Source organism: Rutidosis leptorrhynchoides, chromosome 11, assembly GCF_046630445.1.
Source record: "Rutidosis leptorrhynchoides isolate AG116_Rl617_1_P2 chromosome 11, CSIRO_AGI_Rlap_v1, whole genome shotgun sequence".
Classification (NCBI taxonomy): Eukaryota; Viridiplantae; Streptophyta; class Magnoliopsida; order Asterales; family Asteraceae; genus Rutidosis; species Rutidosis leptorrhynchoides.
This window is the reverse complement of record NC_092343.1, coordinates 296,506,454-296,521,521: the sequence shown is the minus strand read 5'-3', so window position 1 is coordinate 296,521,521 and position 15,068 is coordinate 296,506,454.

Here is a 15,068-nt window from a genome sequence, read left to right as displayed (position 1 = left end):
GCAATTTGATTCACTCAAAACGGATTTAAAATGAAGAAGTTATGGGTAAAACAAGATTGGATAATTTTTCTCATTTTAGCTACGTGAAAATTGGTAACAAATCTATTCCAACCATAACTTAATCAACTTGTATTATATATTATGTAATCTTGAGATACCATAGACACGTATACAATGTTTCGACCTATCATGTCGACACATCTATATATATTTCGGAACAACCATAGACACTCTATATGTGAATGTTGGAGTTAGCTATACAGGGTTGAGGTTGATTCCAAAATATATATAGTTTGAGTTGTGATCAATACTGAGATACGTATACACTGGGTCGTGGATTGATTCAAGATAATATTTATCGATTTATTTCTGTACATCTAACTGTGGACAACTAGTTGTAGGTTACTAACGAGGACAGCTGACTTAATAAACTTAAAACATCAAAATATATTAAAAGTGTTGTAAATATATTTTGAACATACTTTGATATATATGTATATATTGTTATAGGTTCGTGAATCACCCAGTGGCCAAGTCTTACTTCCCGACGAAGTAAAAATCTGTGAAAGTGAGTTATAGTCCCACTTTTAAAATCTAATATTTTTGGGATGAGAATACATGCAGGTTTTATAAATGATTTACAAAATAGACACAAGTACGTGAAACTACATTCTATGGTTGAATTATCGAAATCGAATATGCCCCTTTTTATTAAGTCTGGTAATCTAAGAATTAGGGAACAGACACCCTAATTGACGCGAATCCTAAAGATAGATCTATTGGGCCTAACAAACCCCATCCAAAGTACCGGATGCTTTAGTACTTCGAAATTTATATCATATCCGAAGGGTGTCCCGGAATGATGGGGATATTCTTATATATGCATCTTGTTATTGTCGGTTACCAGGTGTTCACCATATGAATGATTTTTATCTCTATGTATGGGATGTGTATTGAAATATGAAATCTTGTGGTCTATTGTTACGATTTGATATATATAGGTTAAACCTATAACTCACCAACATTTTTGTTGACGTTTTAAGCATGTTTATTCTCAGGTGATTATTAAGAGCTTCCGCTGTCGCATACTTAAATAAGGACAAGATTTGGAGTCCATGCTTGTATGATATTGTGTAAAAACTGCATTCAAGAAACTTATTTTGTTGTAACATATTTGTATTGTAAACCATTATGTAATGGTCGTGTGTAAACAGGATATTTTAGATTATCATTATTTGATAATCTACGTAAAGCTTTTTAAACCTTTATTGATGAAATAAAGGTTATGGTTTGTTTAAAAATGAATGCAGTCTTTGAAAAACGTCTCATATAGAGGTCAAAACCTCGCAACGAAATCAATTAATATGGAACGTTTTTAATCAATAAGAACGGGACATTTCAGTTGGTATCAGAGCGTTGGTCTTAGAGAACCAGAAAATTTGCATTAGTGTGTCTTATCGAGTTTGTTAGGATGCATTAGTGAGTCTGGACTTCGACCGTGTTTTCTTTAAAAATGATTGCTTAACATTTTTGTTGGAAACTATATATTTTTAACATATGAATATTATGTGATATATTAATCTCTTAACGTGTTTGATATTATGTGATAGATGTCTACCTCTAGAACAAGTCCCATTGACTCACCTAATAATAATGAAGAGTCAAATGTAAATTGGAATGATTTGTGGACTGATTCACAAGTTCCCGAAGAGGAACCGGAAGAAGAGTCGGAACCGGAAGAAGAATCGGAACCGGAAGAAGAATCGGAACCGGATGAAGAAATAGAACCGGTGGGGGAAATAATAAAACGGTTAAGTAAAAGAAAATCCTCAACCAACCGACCAAAGTTAATTATGGTCAATGGTGTTTCCGCCAAGGAAGCAAAATATTGGGAGGATTACCAATTCTCCGATGAATCGGATTTCGACGAGAATTCCGATGATGTTATAGAAATTACCCCAACTGAATTTAAAAAGGCAAAAGAAAATAATAAGGGAAAGGGCATAAAAATAGAGAAATCTAATTCCAACCCCGATGAACTTTATATGTATCGTCAACCCCCGAAGTCCTTAAGTTGTAACAATGACCCGGGAACCTCTAAACCACCAGGTTTTTCTAAACCAATGTGGACAACGACGGCTCGTATTAGGGGAACATCATATATCCCTAGAAACTTGGCAAAACGAACCAAAACCGAAGAAGAAGAAACGAGCGAGTCGGAATAAGATAGTTGTATTCGTGTGGTGTAATATATGGAATATAGTGTTCTTATGCTTTATGATATATGTAAAAATTGCTTGTATTAATAAGTATTTTTTTTATGAATCTAACTCTTGTCTATTTTACAGTTTAAAAACACAAAATGGATAGACAACCCAATATTTTAAGAGACCTACCCGGAGACATGATTGATGAAATCTTGTCTAGAGTCGGCCAGAATTCTTCGGCACAACTATTTAAGGCGAGATCAGTTTGTAAGACATTCGAAGAACGTTCCAAGAATGTCTTGGTTTATAAGAGACTTTCGTTCGAAAGATGGGGGATATCACATTGGGAAACCCATAAGTTACGATGTGTTTACTTTGACGCATATATTGCGGGGAACCCAAATGCTATTTTACGCAACGGGTTAAGAAATTATTTTGACTCAATATATCCGAATATTGGACTTCGTGATTTAGAAAAAGCGGCTAACATGCAACATAAAGAAGCATGTTATGCTTACGGATTAGTAATGTTCGCTTCTCACCAAAGTGAGAACAAGAACATCGGGCTACAACTATTAAACAAAACGTTTCCACAAGTGACGGAGTCGGTAATTGGGGTAAGAAATGAGGTTTTTAGATTATTACGGGACTGTTGGACATTACGTAACCCTCGTCCCTTTGATGACGTTACAACACGCTGTCTTATCAACGGCCATAACGGTTATGTTGCACAAGACCAAGGATGGGAAGTAGTCCTAGTAAAACCAGAATGCATGACTTGTTTCTGGACGTATGAATTACGTGTCTTTATTGCCTTTGCCGAACGACTTGTGTACTAGCTAGAATTGTCTTCACAACTATCTTGTATCAAAGTTATTGTGTGCTATATTTCATGCTTTATGTAAAATAAGCGGTATTGTAAGTTTGTAAAATATTGTATAAAAGTTTGAACGCGAAATATTATTACAATCAGTTTTTCATATAGAATTGTAGTAGTTGAATTGTATATTAGCTACTAAGTATGAACTTAACGGGTAGGTACTACCCGAATTTAAACTTATAAAACGCTAATATGAAGAAAAAGCTTTTATAAATGAGTTCATATTATGCTACGAAATACTATTAACTACTCTTAATATTCTGTATGATTAACTTGTTCCATTTAACTATTTTGAAGGAAATGGCACCGACTACTCGACACACCGTGAATATGAATGAAGAGGAATTTCGTACTTTTCTAGCTTCAAACATAGCCGCAGTACAGGCTGCGCTACATACCAACAATAACCTTGGATCTAGCAGTACAGGAAATCGTGTAGGATGCACCTACAAAGAATTCACTGCCTGCAAACCTTTGGAATTTGATGGAACCGAAGGACCGATCGGATTGAAACGGTGGACCGAGAAGGTTGAATCGGTGTTTGCCATAAGTAAGTGTACTGAAGAGGACAAAGTGAAGTACGCTACGCATACCTTCACAGGTTCTGCGTTAACATGGTGGAATACCTATCTAGAGCAAGTGGGACAAGATGATGCGTACGCACTACCGTGGTCAGCATTCAAGCACTTGATGAACGAGAAGTACCGTCCCAGAACCGAGGTCAATAAGCTCAAGACAGAACTTAGAGGGTTACGAACCCAAGGATTTGATATTACCACGTACGAAAGACGATTCACAGAATTGTGCCTATTGTGTCCGGGAGCATTCGAAGATGAGGAAGAGAAGATCGACGCGTTTGTGAAAGGATTACCGGAAAGAATCCAAGAAGATATAAGTTCACACGAGCCCGCCTCCATACAACAGGCATGTAGAATGGCTCACAAACTAGTGAACCAGATTGAAGAAAGAATTAAAGAACAGACTGCTGAAGAGGCCAATGTGAAGCAAGTCAAAAGAAAGTGGGAGGAAAACGGTGATAAGAATCACCAATACAACAACAACAGCAATTACAACAATAATCGCAACAATTATCCCAACAATCGCAACATCAATCGCAACTACAACAAACGGCCCAACAACAACAACAACAACAACAACAACAGCAACTACAACAATCATCCCAACAACAATAATAACCGCAACAACAACAACAATCAGAAGCAACTATGCCAAAGGTGTGAAAAGAATCACTCGGGGTTCTGCACCAAATTTTGCAACAAGTGTAAAAGAAATGGTCATAGCGCGGCGAAGTGTGAGGTCTACGGACCAGGGGTTAATAGAACGAAAGGAACAAATGGTGTCGGAACGAGTAATGGCGGAGCAAGTAGTGTCGGAGCAAGTTATGCCAATATAGTTTGTTATAAATGTGGAAAACCAGGCCACATTATTAGAAATTGCCCGAACCAGGAGAACACGAATGGACAAGGCCGTGGAAGAGTTTTCAATATTAATGCGGTAGAGGCACAGGAAGACCCGGAGCTTGTTACGGGTACGTTTCTTATTGACAATAAATCTGCTTACGTTTTATTTGATTCGGGTGCGGATAGAAGCTATATGAGTAGAGATTTTTGTGCTAAATTAAGTTGTCCATTGACGCCTTTGGATAGTAAATTTTTACTCGAATTAGCAAATGGTAAATTAATTTCAGCAGATAATATATGTCGGAATCGAGAAATTAAACTGGTTAGCGAAACATTTAAGATTGATTTGATACCAGTAGAGTTAGGGAGTTTTGATGTGATAATCGGTATGGACTGGTTGAAAGAAGTGAAAGCGGAGATCGTTTGTTACAAAAATGCAATTCACATTATACGAGAAAAAGGAAAACCCTTAATGGTGTACGGAGAAAAGGGCAACACGAAGCTACATCTTATTAGTAATTTGAAGGCACAAAAACTAATAAGAAAAGGTTGCTATGCTGTTCTAGCACACGTCGAGAAAGTACAAACTGAAGAAAAGAGCATCAATGATGTTCCCATTGCAAAAGAATTTCCCGATGTATTTCCGAAAGAATTACCGGGATTACCCCCACATCGATCCGTTGAATTTCAAATAGATCTTGTACCAGGAGCTGCACCAATAGCTCGTGCTCCTTACAGACTCGCACCCAGCGAGATGAAAGAACTGCAAAGCCAATTACAAGAACTTTTAGAGCGTGGTTTCATTCGACCAAGCACATCACCGTGGGGAGCTCCTGTTTTGTTTGTCAAGAAGAAAGATGGTACATTCAGGTTGTGTATCGACTACCGAGAGTTGAACAAACTTACCATCAAGAACCGCTACCCACTACCGAGAATCGACGACTTATTTGATCAACTGCAAGGCTCGTCTGTTTATTCAAAGATTGACTTACGTTCCGGGTATCATCAAATGCGGGTGAAAGAAGATGATATTCCAAAGACTGCTTTCAGAACACGTTACGGTCATTACGAGTTTATGGTCATGCCGTTTGGTTTAACTAATGCACCAGCTGTGTTCATGGACCTTATGAACCGAGTGTGTGGACCATACCTTGACAAATTTGTCATTGTTTTCATTGATGACATACTTATTTACTCAAAGAATGACCAAGAACACGGTGAACATTTGAGAAAGGTGTTAGAAGTATTGAGGAAGGAAGAATTGTACGCTAAGTTTTCAAAGTGTGCATTTTGGTTGGAAGAAGTTCAATTCCTCGGTCACATAGTGAACAAAGAAGGTATTAAGGTGGATCCGGCAAAGATAGAAACTGTTGAAAAGTGGGAAACCCCGAAAACTCCGAAACACATACGCCAGTTTTTAGGACTAGCTGGTTACTACAGAAGGTTCATCCAAGACTTTTCCAGAATAGCAAAACCCTTGACTGCATTAACGCATAAAGGGAAGAAATTTGAATGGAATGATGAACGAGAGAAAGCGTTTCAGTTATTGAAGAAAAAGCTAACTACGGCACCTATATTGTCATTGCCTGAAGGGAATGATGATTTTGTGATTTATTGTGATGCATCAAAGCAAGGTCTCGGTTGTGTATTAATGCAACGAACGAAGGTGATTGCTTATGCGTCTAGACAATTGAAGATTCACGAACAAAATTATACGACGCATGATTTGGAATTAGGCGCGGTTGTTTTTGCATTAAAGACTTGGAGGCACTACTTATATGGGGTCAAAAGTATTATATATACCGACCACAAAAGTCTTCAACACATATTTAATCAGAAACAACTGAATATGAGGCAGCGTAGGTGGATTGAATTATTGAATGATTACGATTTTGAGATTCGTTACCACCTGGGGAAGGCAAATGTGGTAGCCGATGCCTTGAGTAGGAAGGATAGAGAACCCATTCGAGTAAAATCTATGAATATAATGATTCATAATAACATTACTACTCAAATAAAGGAGGCGCAACAAGGAGTTTTAAAAGAGGGAAATTTAAAGGATGAAATACCCAAAGGATCGGAGAAGCATCTTAATATTCGGGAAGACGGAACCCGGTATAGGGCTGAAAGGATTTGGGTACCAAAATTTGGAGATATGAGAGAAATGGTACTTAGAGAAGCTCATAAAACCAGATACTCAATACATCCTGGAACGGGGAAGATGTACAAGGATCTCAAGAAACATTTTTGGTGGCCGGGTATGAAAGCCGATGTTGCTAAATACGTAGGAGAATGTTTGACGTGTTCTAAGGTCAAAGCTGAGCATCAGAAACCATCAGGTCTACTTCAACAACCCGAAATCCCGGAATGGAAATGGGAAAACATTACCATGGATTTCATCACTAAATTGCCAAGGACTGCAAGTGGTTTTGATACTATTTGGGTAATAGTTGATCGTCTCACCAAATCAGCACACTTCCTACCAATAAGAGAAGATGACAAGATGGAGAAGTTAGCACGACTGTATTTGAAGGAAGTCATCTCCAGACATGGAATACCAATCTCTATTATCTCTGATAGGGATGGCAGATTTATTTCAAGATTCTGGCAGACATTACAGCAAGCATTAGGAACTCGTCTGGACATGAGTACTGCCTATCATCCACAAACTGATGGGCAGAGCGAAAGGACGATACAAACGCTTGAAGACATGCTACGAGCATGTGTTATTGATTTCGGAAACAGTTGGGATCGACATCTACCGTTAGCAGAATTTTCCTACAACAACAGCTACCATTCAAGCATTGAGATGGCGCCGTTTGAAGCACTTTATGGTAGAAAGTGCAGGTCTCCGATTTGTTGGAGTGAGGTGGGGGATAGACAGATTACGGGTCCGGAGATTATACAAGAAACTACCGAGAAGATCATCCAAATTCAACAACGGTTGAAAACCGCCCAAAGTCGACAAAAGAGCTACGCTGACATTAAAAGAAAAGATATAGAATTTGAAATTGGAGAGATGGTCATGCTTAAAGTTTCACCATGGAAAGGCGTTGTTCGATTTGGTAAACGAGGGAAATTAAATCCAAGGTATATTGGACCATTCAAGATTATTGATCGTGTCGGACCAGTAGCTTACCGACTTGAGTTACCTCAACAACTCGCAGCTGTACATAACACTTTCCACGTCTCGAATTTGAAGAAATGTTTTGCTAAAGAAGATCTCACTATTCCCTTAGATGAAATCCAAATCAACGAAAAACTCCAATTCATCGAAGAACCCGTCGAAATAATGGATCGTGAGGTTAAAAGACTTAAGCAAAACAAGATACCAATTGTTAAGGTTCGATGGAATGCTCGTAGAGGACCCGAGTTCACCTGGGAGCGTGAAGATCAGATGAAGAAGAAATACCCGCATCTATTTCCAGAAGATTCGTCAACACCTTCAACAGCTTAAAATTTCGGGACGAAATTTATTTAACGGGTAGGTACTGTAGTGACCCGAACTTTTCCATGTTTATATACATTAATTGAGATTGATGTTTACATGATTAAATGTTTCCAACATGTTAAGCAATCAAACTTGTTAAGACTTGATTAATTGAAATAGGTTTCATATAGACAATTGACCACCCAAGTTGACCGGTGATTCACGAACGTTAAAACTTGTAAAAAAACTATATGATGACATATATATGGTTATATATATAGTTAACATGATATTATGATAAGTAAACATATCATTAATTATATTAACAATGAACTACATATGTAAAAACAAGACTACTAACTTAATGATTTTGAAACGAGACATATATGTAACGTTTATCGTTGTAACGATATTTAATGTATATATATCATATTAAGAGATATTCGTACATCATAATATCATGATAATATAATAATTTAAAATCTCTTTTGATATTATAAACATTGGGTTAACAACATTTAACAAGATCGTTAACCTAAAGGTTTCAAAACAACACTTACATGTAACGACTAACGATGACTTAACGACTCAGTTAAAATGTATATACATGTAGTGTTTTAATATGTATTTATACACTTTTGAAAGACTTCAATACACTTATCAAAATACTTCTACTTAACAAAAATGCTTACAATTACATTCTCGTTCAGTTTCATCAACAATTCTACTCGTATGCACCCGTATTCGTACTCGTACAATACACAGCTTTTAGATGTATGTACTATTGGTATATACACTCCAATGATCAGCTCTTAGCAGCCCATGTGAGTCACCTAACACATGTGGGAACCATAATTTGGCAACTAGCATGAAATATCTCATAAGATTACAAAAATATGAGTAATCATTCATGACTTATTTACATGAAAACAAAATTACATATCCTTTATATCTAATCCATACACCAACGACCAAAAACACCTACAAACACTTTCATTCTTCAATTTTCTTCATCTAATTGAACTCTCTCAAGTTCTATCTTCAAGTTCTAAGTGTTCTTCATAAATTACAAAAGTTCTAATTTCATAAAATCAAGAATACTTTCAAGTTTGCTAGCTCACTTCCAATCTTGTAAGGTGATCATCCAACCTCAAGAAATCTTTGTTTCTTACAGTAGGTTATCATTCTAATACAAGGTAATAATCATATTCAAACTTTGGTTCAATTTCTATAACTATAACAATCTTATTTCAAGTGATGATCTTACTTGAACTTGTTTTCGTGTCATGATTTTGCTTCAAGAACTTTGAGCCATCCAAGGATCCATTGAAGCTAGATCCATTTTTCTCTTTTCCAGTAGGTTCATCCAAGGAACTTAAGGTAGTAATGATGTTCATAACATCATTCGATTCATACATATAAAGCTATCTTATTCGAAGGTTTAAACTTGTAATCACTAGAACATAGTTTAGTTAATTCTAAACTTGTTCGCAAACAAAAGTTAATCCTTCTAACTTGACTTTTAAAATCAACTAAACACATGTTATATATCTATATGATATGCTAACTTAATGATTTAAAACCTGGAAACACGAAAAACACCGTAAAACCGGATTTACGCCGTCGTAGTAACACCGCGGGCTGTTTTGGGTTAGTTAATTAAAAACTATGATAAACTTTGATTTAAAAGTTGTTATTCTGAGAAAATGATTTTTATTATGAACATGAAACTATATCCAAAAATTATGGTTAAACTCAAAGTGGAAGTATGTTTTCTAAAATGGTCATCTAGACGTCGTTCTTTCGACTGAAATGACTACCTTTACAAAAACGACTTGTAACTTATTTTTCCGACTAGAAACCTATACTTTTTTTGTTTAGATTCATAAAATAGAGTTCAATATGAAACCATAGCAATTTGATTCACTCAAAACGGATTTAAAATGAAGAAGTTATGGGTAAAACAAGATTGGATAATTTTTCTCATTTTAGCTACGTGAAAATTGGTAACAAATCTATTCCAACCATAACTTAATCAACTTGTATTATATATTATGTAATCTTGAGATACCATAGACACGTATACAATGTTTCGACCTATCATGTCGACACATCTATATATATTTCGGAACAACCATAGACACTCTATATGTGAATGTTGGAGTTAGCTATACAGGGTTGAGGTTGATTCCAAAATATATATAGTTTGAGTTGTGATCAATACTGAGATACGTATACACTGGGTCGTGGATTGATTCAAGATAATATTTATCGATTTATTTCTGTACATCTAACTGTGGACAACTAGTTGTAGGTTACTAACGAGGACAGCTGACTTAATAAACTTAAAACATCAAAATATATTAAAAGTGTTGTAAATATATTTTGAACATACTTTGATATATATGTATATATTGTTATAGGTTCGTGAATCACCCAGTGGCCAAGTCTTACTTCCCGACGAAGTAAAAATCTGTGAAAGTGAGTTATAGTCCCACTTTTAAAATCTAATATTTTTGGGATGAGAATACATGCAGGTTTTATAAATGATTTACAAAATAGACACAAGTACGTGAAACTACATTCTATGGTTGAATTATCGAAATCGAATATGCCCCTTTTTATTAAGTCTGGTAATCTAAGAATTAGGGAACAGACACCCTAATTGACGCGAATCCTAAAGATAGATCTATTGGGCCTAACAAACCCCATCCAAAGTACCGGATGCTTTAGTACTTCGAAATTTATATCATATCCGAAGGGTGTCCCGGAATGATGGGGATATTCTTATATATGCATCTTGTTATTGTCGGTTACCAGGTGTTCACCATATGAATGATTTTTATCTCTATGTATGGGATGTGTATTGAAATATGAAATCTTGTGGTCTATTGTTACGATTTGATATATATTGGTTAAACCTATAACTCACCAACATTTTTGTTGACGTTTTAAGCATGTTTATTCTCAGGTGATTATTAAGAGCTTCCGCTGTCGCATACTTAAATAAGGACAAGATTTGGAGTCCATGCTTGTATGATATTGTGTAAAAACTGCATTCAAGAAACTTATTTTGTTGTAACATATTTGTATTGTAAACCATTATGTAATGGTCGTGTGTAAACAGGATATTTTAGATTATCATTATTTGATAATCTACGTAAAGCTTTTTAAACCTTTATTGATGAAATAAAGGTTATGGTTTGTTTAAAAATGAATGCAGTCTTTGAAAAACGTCTCATATAGAGGTCAAAACCTCGCAACGAAATCAATTAATATGGAACGTTTTTAATCAATAAGAACGGGACATTTCAAACATCGGGCTACAACTATTAAACAAAACGTTCCCACAAGTGACGGAGTCGGTAATTGGGGTAAGAAATGAGGTTTTTAGATTGTTATGGGACTGTTGGACATTACGTAACCCTCGTCCCTTTGACGACGTTACAACACGCTGTCTTATCAACGGCCATAACGGTTATGTTCCACAAGACCAAGGATGGGAAGTAATCCTATAAAACCAGAATGCATGACTTGTTTCTGGACGTATGAATTACGTGTCTTTATTGCCTTTGCTGAACGACTTGTGTACTAGCTAGAATTATCTTCACAACCATCTTGTATCAAATTTATTGTGTGCTATATTTCATGCTATATGTAAAATAAGCGGTATTGTAAGTTTGTAAAATATTGTGTAAAAGTTTGAACGCGAAATATTATTATAATCAGTTTTTCATATAGAATTGTAGTAGTTGAATTATATATTAACTACTAAGTATGAACTTAACGGGTAGGTACTACCCGAATTTAAACTTATAAAACGCTAATATGAAGAAAAAGCTTTTATAAATGAGTTCATATTATGCTACGAAATACTATTAACTACTCTTAATATTCTGTATGATTAACTTGTTCCATTTGACTATTTTGAAGGAGATGGCACCGACTACTCGATACACCGTGAATATGAATGAAGAGGAATTCCGTACTTTTCTAGCTTCAAACATAGCCGCAGTACAGGCTGCGCTACATACCAACAATAACCTTGGATCTAGCAGTACAGGAAATCGTGTAGGATGCACCTACAAAGAATTCACTGCCTGCAAACCTTTGGAATTTGATGGAACCGAAGGACCGATCGGATTGAAACGGTGGACCGAGAGGGTCGAATCGGTGTTTGCCATAAGTAAGTGTATTGAAGAGGACAAAGTGAAGTATGCTACGCATACCTTCACAGGTTCTGCGTTAACATGGTGGAATACCTATCTAGAGCAAGTGGGACAAGACGATGCGTACGCACTACCGTGGTCAGCATTCAAGCACTTGATGAACGAGAAGTACCGTCCCAGAACCGAGGTCAATAAGCTCAAGACAGAACTTAGAGGGTTACGAGCCCAAGGATTTGATATTACCACGTACGAAAGACGATTCACAGAATTGTACCTATTGTGTCCGGGAGCATTCGAAGATGAGAAAGAGAAGATCGACGCGTTTGTGAAAGGATTACCGGAAAGAATCCAAGAAGATATAAGTTCACACGAGCCCGCCTCCATACAACAGGCATGTAGAATGGCTCACAAACTAGTGAACCAGATTGAAGAAAGAATTAAAGAACAGACTGCTGAAGAGGCCAATGTGAAGCAAGTCAAAAGAAAGTGGGAGGAAAACGGTGATAAGAATCACCAATACAACAACAACAGCAATTACAACAATAATCGCAACAATTATCCCAACAATCGCAACATCAATCGCAACTACAACAAACGGCCCAACAACAACAACAAAACAACAACAACAACAACAGCAACTACAACAATCATCCCAATAACAATAATAACCGCAACAACAAAAACAATCAGAAGCAACTATGCCAAAGGTGTGAAAAGTATCACTCGGGGTTCTGCACCAAATTTTGCAACAAGTGTAAAAGAAATGGTCATAGCACGGCGAAGTGTGAGGTCTATGGACCAGGGGTTAATAGAACGAAAGGAACAAATGGTGTCGGAATGAGTAATGGCGGAGCAAGTAGTGTCGGAGCAAGTTATGCCAATGTAGTTTGTTATAAATGTGGAAAACCGGGCCACATTATTAGAAATTGCCCGAACCAGGAGAACACGAATGGACAAGGCCGCGGAAGAGTTTTCAATATTAATGCGGCAGAGGCACAGGAAGACCCGGAGCTTGTTACGGGTACGTTTCTTATTGACAATAAATCTGCTTACGTTTTATTTGATTCGGGTGCGGATAGAAGCTATATGAGTAGAGATTTTTGTGCTAAATTAAGTTGTCCATTGACGCCTTTGGATAGTAAATTTTTACTCGAATTAGCAAATGGTAAATTAATTTCAGCAGATAATATATGTCGGAATCGAGAAATTAAACTGGTTAGCGAAACATTTAAGATTGATTTGATACCAGTAGAGTTAGGGAGTTTTGATGTGATAATCGGTATGGACTGGTTGAAAGAAGTGAAAGCAGAGATCGTTTGTTACAAAAATGCAATTCGCATTATACGAGAAAAAGGAAAACCCTTAATGGTGTACGGAGAAAAGGGCAACACGAAGCTACATCTTATTAGTAATTTGAAGGCACAAAAACTAATAAGAAAAGGTTGCTATGCTGTTCTAGCACACGTCAAGAAAGTACAAACTGAAGAAAAGAGCATCAATGATGTTCCCATTGCAAAACAATTTCCCGATGTATTTCTGAAAGAATTACCGGGATTACCCCCACATCGATCCGTTGAATTTCAAATAGATCTTGTACCAGGAGCTGCACCAATAGCTCGTGCTCCTTACAGACTCGCACCCAGCGAGATGAAGGAACTGCAAAGCCAATTACAAGAACTTTTAGAGCATGGTTTCATTCGACCAAGCACATCACCGTGGGGAGCTCCTGTTTTGTTTGTCAAGAAGAAAGATGGTACATTCAGGTTGTGTATCGACTACCGAGAGTTGAACAAACTTACCATCAAGAACCGCTACCCACTACCGAGAATCGACGACTTATTTGATCAACTACAAGGCTCGTCTGTTTATTCAAAGATTGACTTACGTTCCGGGTATCATCAAATGCGGGTGAAAGAAGATGATATTCCAAAGACTGCTTTCAGAACACGTTACGGTCATTACGAGTTTATGGTCATGCCGTTTGGTTTAACTAATGCACCAGCTGTGTTCATGGACCTTATGAACCGAGTGTGTGGACCATACCTTGACAAGTTTGTCATTGTTTTCATTGATGACATACTTATTTACTCAAAGAATGACCAAGAACACGGTGAACATTTGAGAAAGGTGTTAGAAGTATTGAGGAAGGAAGAATTGTACGCTAAGTTTTCAAAGTGTGCATTTTGGTTGGAAGAAGTTCAATTCCTCGGTCACATAGTGAACAAAGAAGGTATTAAGGTGGATCCGGCAAAGATAGAAACTGTTGAAAAGTGGGAAACCCCAAAAACTCCGAAACACATACGCCAGATTTTAGGACTAGCTGGTTACTACAGAAGGTTCATCCAAGACTTTTCCAGAATAGCAAAACCCTTGACTGCATTAACGCATAAAGGGAAGAAATTTGAATGGAATGATGAACAAGAGACAGCGTTTCAGTTATTGAAGAAAAATCTAACTACGGCACCTATATTGTCATTGCCTGAAGGGAATGATGATTTTGTCATTTATTGTGATGCATCAAAGCAAGGTCTCGGTTGTGTATTAATGCAACGAACGAAGGTGATTGCTTATGCGTCTAGACAATTGAAGATTCACGAACAAAATTATACGACGCATGATTTGGAATTAGGCGCGGTTGTTTTTGCATTAAAGACTTGGAGGCACTACTTATATGGGGTCAAAAGTATTATATATACCGACCACAAAAGTCTTCAACACATATTTAATCAGAAACAACTGAATATGAGGCAGCGTAGGTGGATTGAATTATTGAATGATTACGACTTTGAGATTCGTTACCACCCGGGGAAGGCAAATGTGGTAGCCGATGCCTTGAGCAGGAAGGACAGAAAACCCATTCGAGTAAAATCTATGAATATAATGATTCATAATAACCTTACTACTCAAATAAAGGAGGCGCAACAAGGAGTTTTAAAAGAGGGAAATTTAAAGGATGAAATA